The sequence below is a fragment of the Petaurus breviceps genome, unplaced genomic scaffold (genome assembly GCF_028583685.1).
Source record: "Petaurus breviceps papuanus isolate PSGF00001 unplaced genomic scaffold, PetGlider_PUasm1.0 185, whole genome shotgun sequence".
NCBI lineage: Eukaryota > Metazoa > Chordata > Mammalia > Diprotodontia > Petauridae > Petaurus > Petaurus breviceps.
In genome coordinates this window covers 27604061-27612983 of record NW_027185797.1, presented here as the reverse complement: position 1 = coordinate 27612983, position 8923 = coordinate 27604061, and positions in this window count along the sequence as shown.

Here is an 8923-nt window from a genome sequence, read left to right as displayed (position 1 = left end):
AAGAGAGAGGGAAGAAAGGGGAAAGAAGGGAAGAGAAACAGAGGGAGGGAGAGAGGGGGTAAAGGAGGGAGGGAAGGAGAGAGAGGGGGAAGAGAAAGAAAGGGGAAAAGGAGAGGGAGAGAGAAAGAGAGAGAGACAGAAAGGGAGAAAAGGAGAGAGAGGGAAAGACAGAGATGGACAGAGACAGAGAGAGGAGACAGAGACAGAGGAGAGAGAGGGAAAGGAAGAGACAGAGATAAAAGAAGAGAAACAGAAAGGGAGAAAAGGAGAGAGAGGGAAAGAGATAGAGAGAGGATATAGAGAGAGAAGTAAATAAAGTGATAGGAGAGTCCAGACAACAAATTAAATAATTAATCACATATTATCAGAGTAAGAGTTAGCATCCAGAAGCAAATGTGCTCCATTTGGAGAACAAGACAGACTTTTTAAATCATGCAAAAAGTTTCAGGGAAGTGAATGGGCCAGGGACACCACCTTGTTTATCCCCATCAAGTCTCAGGATCCACGGGGTCTCAACGTCTCCCCGTGGCTTCCCAGAAAATGCTACTCTCCCCTAGAAGGGGGCAGCAAGATGTCAATTGTGCCTCCATCAGGAATTAGTTTGGGCCTTTTCCCATTTCCTTTCCAGCAGGCACCGGTTCAGTCCCTCCTGTGGCTGCTCTGAAAATTGGCGGTCACTAAATGATGAGACTGTTCACCATCGTTAGGAGGCCAGAGGTCAGGGTTATTTTGATTTGCATAAGGGGGGATAAAAAGAAACTTAAATAAACCTCAGTCCGTCATTGCCCATGAATCAAACCAACATGTACCAGCTAGAAAAGGGGGTGAGAAAAGTGCAGGGAAGGGCATCCTCGAGGCCTGTGGAGGGCTGGGGGTACTGGAGCCCAAGTTTCCCCATGCCAGGGCCACTCTAAGAGGTCACACTGACATGGAAGAAAAGGCCATCCCGAGGCTCAGACCAGAGGGTAATGGGCAAACCTGATGGGGCCGTGCAAAGGCCGGCTATGGGCATGGGAGGAGGCGTGCCAAGTCCGACGCCGACCTGTGAAGGATGCCAGGCTGATCGCATCCATTTGGGCACAGCTGCCTGCATGGCTGGCATCCAACAAACAGTAACAAGAGTGGGGAAGGCTTGAGGCTCATCCACCTACCAGGAAATTGGCAAAAGCCCCTGACTTTCTCTTCCTATCACCTTCCACAAATCCATGCAAAAGACCAGGGCCTGAACTTGATTGACCCACGGCCAGGAACCTGTGACTTTCTGCATCCAGGGAACCCTCCTTCCCAAGGCAGGGTGGCCTTCTTGGAGGGTGACCCTGGCAGAGAGTGGCCCAGAGCACTGAGAAGCAGTACCCAGGTCCCCAGGTCAGCAGAAGGACCCCCCCCTCTTCCTGGCTCCAAGGTTGGCTCCAGACCCTATGGCCTCCTAGCAGCTGGACAGGCCATACTTAGCACTCTGGCTGGGTCACCATCACCCAAGAGGGGAAGGGGGCTGTATGAGACTGAAGCCACTTGGCCTTTTTTAAGGGATGCCATAGCCAAGTGGCCAGCCTATGAGGGAGGTGCTGTGTGTACTGAGCTGGACAGCAGCCCAACCCCAGGGGTCTCCCTGAAGCAAATCCCAACCGCTTCCCAATCTTGGTACACAGCTATGGGTCCTGTAACACTCCAGTCCATCAAGAATTAAAGTACCCCAAAGGGTAAGGGGGAGGCACCCGGTGGAGTAAGTCCACTGTCACTGACTACAAACAAGGGGGAATGAACCTGAAGGACGCCCTCAGAAAGACGGCCCAGAGAAAAAGAGAAAGGACGAAGGTTCCCAGCCCACCGGGCGGGCTGTGACAGAGAGCCTGAGGGAAAGACCCCCACCCATGGGATCACTGACCTCTGAGCGCAGGACCAGAAACCCCCTTCCCATGCACGCTGTCCAAACAGAGGCCGGAGGGCCGGCCTAGGGAGGGATTTCTACCTCAGCCTGGTCTTAATGCCTGTGCATCGCCCTGATGCGGGCCAGTCACTGCCCTGCACTGTGGATGCCGGACAGCTGTGCTCAGGTACTCCAGAGGCCAGGGGGTCGGGCTGCTTGCCCCCAGAGCCTGGCCCATCCTGCAGGTCTGCTCCCCCATCAGCTGAACCCTCTGCTAGAGACCCTCCAAATTTACACACTGATGTCCAGCCCGAGGGCAAATTCACAAAGTGACCACTTACTAGACTGGTGAGTCTGCTCAGCATCCTGGATGTGCTCAGAGTCAGGAGCTCTGGATGAAGGGGCCTTACAATTGCAGGCTTTCCTGCCACAGGCCTTAAGCCTCAGCATGTGGCCCACAAGAGAAGCCGGTGCACACTTGGGCTCAGGCCCTCCCTGGACACGCCCTTACTGGGCTCTCAGCCGCGCCCCCCGCCCCAGATCACTCACGCTCTGCACCCAAGCAGAAGGCCAGCTCTCCACCTGCAGATAAGCGTCCACACTGAGACCTCCCCATGCAGACTACTAATGGGATGAGAGGCAGCAAAGATGCCCAGGCAGAGGACCCAGGTTCAAATCCTGTCTGTCACTGGGTCTACAGCACACATCAGTCTGTCGGCCCTCCAGAGCATGAGGGCCGGCCTGGCCCGGCCTGGGGCCTCTGGCGCCCCAAGCTTTCTCAGAGGGAGGTGGCGGTGCCTTCACGGAATGGCTTTTTCCTGATTCCGCACTGCCGCGTTTGTGTCACTAAGAGGTTTTGTAAGAGCAGCCACACACGCACAAGTACATGCACACATGCAACCAGAGCACGGAATCCCTCCTTTGTATAAAAACAACCCAGCTGGCTTGGGGGGGGGGGGGGGGAAGGGAAGGCACGCAATTAGCACTAGGAAACAGACCACAGCAGCAAGGGAGGTGCTGCCAGGGCAGCCAGGTGTCCGGGTGGGCCACGCACGCTGGCACGCCTCAACCGAATCAGTGGAGAGTCCCAAACCGCTCACTTCCCAGGTCACGTGCTCCCCTGTACAAGACACTCCCCTCCAGCCTCTGGGACTTTGCACAAGCTGTGGCCCCCACCTCACGCCCCAGGCTCTCCCGTGCTCTCCGTGCTCCCCTGAGGACTCAGGCCCCACAGCCACCCCAAGGCCTCCCTGACCCTGGCCCACTCCCCAACACACACGTCTGTCTCGCTGGACTGCGCCCCAGAGGGCAGAGCCAACAGAGCAGCCAGCTCGTCCTCAGCAAAAGCTGCCTCAAGAGTCCCAAGGCGGGACAGGACAGGCGCCGTGGAGGGCGGGGCTCTGTTCTAAAGCAAAGGCGGGAAGCCCACTTCAGAGAGAATAAAAACTAACATTCGGTGAGGGCTACAAGGTTAGAAAAGTATCAGCATGTTATCAGTACGTATTATCACACTCTACACTGACAACAAAAGGTCAGGGATGCTGTTATTTTGCTTTACAGATGAGGAAACTGAGGCAGGCAGTGTTTCAGTGACTGGTCCAGGGTGGCACATCTAGGAAACGTCTGGGGCTGTATTTGAACTCAGGTCTTCCTGATTGGTGAGTGCTCCATCCACCATGGCACCAGGAGCCCCTAACAGGCCCCTATTTCTAGAAGGGCTGCACAGCCCTGAAGCCACAAATCTGCTTCCTGTCCAGGGGCAGGGGAGCCTTGAGGGCCCTGCCACCCTCTCCCCCCTGCCCCGGGCAGATGAAAGAAAACAGACTCATTTATAAACACCCTCCCAAAAGGAACAACCTGGAAATGGCTAAAGAATGACCAGCTGCCCCTTTGGCCGCCATGCCCATGGAGTGGGCCCAGAGGAGGCCATCACCTCATTTGGGGGAGCAGAAGGTCCAGATTAACATCCTAGGCTCCCTGAGTGGCCCTCTGGTCAGAGCTCGGCCTGGACAAGGAGCAGCACCATCGCCCAGGCAGGGGGCAAGGGTAGCGGGTGATGGTCTGCTTGGAAACAGAATAAGCAGCTCCCATTTTTGCTCTGCAAACATCTCTGAGAGGTCGGCGCTGCCTGAGCTCAGGAGGGCAGATGAAACAGCTGCTTTCTCTCATTTTCCAAATATTGATTTAATAACCCTGTGAGCAACTCTGCAGAGAGATCAGCAGCCCCAGTGCCAGCCTCGCAGCCCCTGACAGCATCAGGCTTGCCCGGGGTGTGACAACACCTGGACCCGCATCTCTTGGTGGTCCACAGGCTCTGCGTGAGCTCTCAATCACTAAGGCACTCAACAACAACCCAAACCATCCCTAGATGGTGACACTGTGCCCGATGGTGTTCCAGGTGAGAGGGGGAAATCCCCCAAGTGCAGGGCGCTTACTCCCCTCGGCGAGCCCAACACTGCAGAGGAGTGGCTTCCTGGCGTCCCCCACACGCCCCAGCTGTCCACCCTGCATGGGAGGCTGACCACCTGCCCCCCCTTCTGGGTGCCCCCCTACTACCGGCCCTCCTGATCTCCCCCTGCCAGTGGTCTCTGCTGCTGCCCCCACCACAGGATTTACTCCATTCTGGGCATGTTCCACATGTGCCCACCTGTCTATGTGCCCGCTCTCTCCCTCCACTCTGAGGTACACCCAGCTTCCTTCTCGTCTCTGTGCCTGGCACCACATCTTTGTGTTCTTGATGGGAATGTTCCATTTTGTCCTGTGGGATCTTGGGCAGCTCTGGGCCTTGGTCAAAGGGACAGTTTAGTACCTGCTTTCCAGGGCTCGGGGGGTTCAGATGAAAAAATGAATGCAAAGAGACTGACTCACTTTAATTTGCCATAAAAACAACAGCTCTGGTCACAAGGGGTGGGACAGTGTCCTGAATAACAGGAGGGTCTGAAAAGTCCCAGGGCTTTGGATCCCGACTCGGTGGGGACACGTAGGCCACCAAGCCGACCACTTTATGGTTTTAAACAAATAAGGAAACAGAGACCCAGGAGGGGAAGTGACGTACCCAAAGTCACACAGGCAGCGAGTTCAGAGACATGAAGGACCCAGGCCCTTTGCCCCGGGAGCCAGAGCTCTCTCCCATCATGCCGCTGGGCTGGAGCCCTACTTCGGACGTGCCCACGTGACTCAGGGCAGGTCAGATTCTGCCTCTAACGCTGAGCTGCAGATCTGCATTGCTGGACAGAGTTTCCATACCAGGAGGTCCCTATACTGATAAAACCACAGGGCTGAGCAGGCCCCTCCCTCACCATGCACACAATTGTTACTGTGTCTTGGGGGATTCTTGGCCATCAGTCTGCATCTGACAATTCACTCATTTAGCATTCGTTATACTCTGTATTAGGCCCCTTCTGTGTGCCCAGCATCATAAGCGACACCAGAAGGGGGGTGGACACACTTCCCACCACTCCAGAAATGTGAGCCGTTGTCATTACCGGCACTGGTACCGGAGGAATTCTTCTCTGCCTAGGCAGGACTTCCCAACCCAGAAGGGCAGCCTCTCCCCTCAAGGTGACGGGGACCAGCCACCATTCTAAGGCCCAGGAAGGGGCTGAACGAGCTGTGACCGCGACTTCGATCTGCATTTGTTACGCTTAATGTCCAAATAAAGCTGGCCCTTGGTTTGCTGAATCTGGTTGTAAGGACTGTTCCTACTAAACCATCCTGGCAAGCATGTCCTTCTTATTTTTCAAAATGGCAGACTTGGAGAGAGGCGGTACCCCAAAGCCCACCTCACACATCTAGTTTTTGAGATGTATCCTAAAACAGGGGTTTTGTTGTTCTCCCCTTCTGACCACTGCACCCCAATTCATCTGATCTGGTCCCAGAAAAGGGCTTGGGCTAGAGAGAGCCTTTAAACTGAGCCCGGTCAGGAACAGTATTCAGCAGGCGGGCTCCTGCACCGTTGGCTACGGGTTTAGAGGCAAATGGAGGAATCTGGATGAAAACGGGTGGAATTCAGGACTGTGGAAAGGCCATGGCCCACAAGTCAATGCAGCAACTGGGGAGAGGCAGAAAGAAACCCCAACTGGCCTGTGGCCCCAGAGCGGCGGCAAGCGCCAGTGACCCAGAGAGGAGGAGAGATCGCTGCATCCCACCCTGGGTTGACACCTGCTCCTCTTTGGCCCAGCCTTGCTTCCAAGAATGCCCAGGAAGTCTGGACACATACAATGACCATTCTTCCAGTATTCTCCCAGCACAAACTGCAACTTCTACCTGGTGACTGCCACGTCCTGGAGATAAAATCACCCCAATCCTCATGAAGCAGGTCTTTGCTCTAGAGACAAGGCGCAGCCTTGGGTGCTGCAGCTGGAATCAATGTTCCATTGCCCTTTCCTGCCCTCAATAATCTCAAAATTTACTTGCTGCTGGGAGGGTGAGGGAATGTTGGAGGCCAGCCCTGGCAGTGGGGAGAGCTTTGAGAGAATCACAATATAAGTGAAAAATGACCAGCCTTATGTCTAGGAGACAGTAAAGTATGGTTCCTGGCCAGGAGAGCCCCTCAATGCATGCCACCCCACTTCCAGGACAGGAGCAGTGAGCCAGAGGGGAGGAGGCAGAGATAACCTAATTTTGATCTCAGCCGTTGGGGCACCAGCTTACCTGTGGAGGGCACCTGGGCACCGAAGGGCAGCACGTGGTCAGGGCTGGGGAGCTCTCTGACTTTCGGACCCCTCTGGGCTGGGAGCAGCCCCGGGCTTTCCTGGCAGGCTTCCCCACCATCAGTCACCCAAATTCCTCTTCTCTCTATGTCTTATTTCATTCCCCTTGGGAGCCAGGGGATAATGACAGATGCCTCCCATGCGCAGGGAGGTGTCTTAATACCATTAAAAGGAAAAGTCTGTGCTCACACAAAAGACCAGAGCATGGCCCTTCTGTGTTTGTGTGGGCCACAAGACATCCCCTTGGAACCACTGAAAAGCTGACTAACCGCCTACAACAGCATCATTTGTTTTCACTATTATTCCCTGGAGTTTTTTATTAGCTGAATCATCAGCACCTGGATCCTCCAATACATCAATTTCTCTCAATGGCTCCGGAAAAAAAAAAAAAGAGAAAAACAGACCAAGAGGAGGTGGGCCCAGAACATATTCCCATTTGTCCTGCCCTGAGCCAGGGACTGACTGGACCCGGGGGCCAACAACGCCTGCCCTCTCCTCTCAAAGAGAGGGAAACCAACACCGGGCAGGATGAGGGACTTGTGGAGGTCACACAGCTACAAAGTGGCAGGTCCTCTAAGGCCATATCTAGGGGACATTCACTCCCCTCCAGGCTGTGCTCTGGCCTTGATGGACTTTTTCTACTGTGCCACAGATCTGGCTCAGCCCGGGGCCCCAACACCCCCACTGGGCCAGCTTGTCTTCACTCCCTCCCTGGATACAGTCCTGCCTCTCCTCAGCTCCCTGTGTCCTTCCCTCCCCATTTTCAGTTTCTTTTTCTGCATTATCTTCCTCCACTGGGCAGGGCTGTCTTTCGGCTGGTATCTCTATCTGCAGTGCTCAGCACAGTGCCTGGGGCACTTGCTGGACCCGCCCATGCCTGTCCGCAAAGCTCAGACCCTGCAGGACAGATGCTCAGGAAGGGCATCCACTTCACAGGGATATGGAGGCGAGGATGTCCAGGAAGCAGACATTAGCGGGCTACAGAACAAGATGACGGAGGTGCCAGGGCTGATTCCCAGGGGCGCTGGAGGCGTGATAAGGAGCCTTCATTCTGTATACAGTTGTTAGCAACACTGACTTATTTGGTGCCAAAGAGATTACAGGGCACCTTCCCTACAACAACCTTGGTAAAGAGGTTAGAGATGCCTGAGGCCAGGCAATAAAGCCATCTACCCAAGTCCTGCAACAAGCCTTTATCTGGCTCCACAGAGAGACAGCCCAACCCAGAGTCAGGAAGACCCGAGTTCAAATTCTCCTGGAGACACTGTGTGACTCTGGGCAAATCATTTACTCACTCTTGGCTTCAGTCCACTCCTCTGTGAAGTGGGGATGATAACAGCACCTATCTTACACGGTTGTAAGGATCAACTGAGATAAGATTTGTAAAGTGTGAGCTGTCATCATTAGGGCAGCTGAGTGCCAATGCAGTATGGATTTTATCCCCTAACAGGCTAAACAGAGTCACACGGAGCCTGTGGTGGGAGGAGTTTGCTGAAGGGAAGCAGCCAGATGGTGGGGGACAGAGGACGCTCAGGCAAGGTGAGACAGAGAGGTCTGTGAGTAAATATTGATCTTCTATTGGTTTGTGGGAAGGCTAAAGGATGCTGTGGCTGAGTCTCAGGTGGTAGAAGAGCGAACTGGAGAGTCTCAGTTGGAAGCAGAAAGGGCTATTGTAAATTTGGCTCAGGAAAAGAAGAAAAAAAGTAACAGGAGGAAAGTTCATACAGCTTTGGTAGAGTCTGAACCCTGCTGTGACGACTCCTGAGAAAGTCCATGTGTTATACAGAATGATACAGTGTTAAGCAATACATTGTTTCATGGCGAAGCTTTCACAAGGGCAGAAGCTCAGCCCATACTGAGAAGGCAGGAGAGTGGGGGGTGGGGGTGGCACAAGCAGGATTCAAGGAGATAACTCCAGGATTTCACTCAACAGGAGATTACAGATATTTTGAGCAGATTCACCCAAAGGATGGGAGAACCCTTAGGGTTGTGGATGGTAACAATCAGTGATGAAGGAGCTGCCGGGGTAGTGAGAGACAGAGTGGAATGCTTGAAATGTGTAAGTATTTGCCAGAATCCTTTTGTCCAGTATGCTTTTAGAGACTTTCATTTGGCAGGAGGTAACAATATGACCAATCTTTTAGCCTAGGTGCTGCTGGATGCAACAGAATGCATCCTGCTGATTCTATGTGGTCTAGTGGAAACAGACCCTGGTACTCACTTAGAGACTGTATGAGAAAGTTGAAAGAAAAAGTAATGAAAACTGCTATCATGGTTGGAGATGCAGATACATATCATGTAATCCCCTTAGCAGTTCCTCATAGAAATATCATGGTGAAGACAG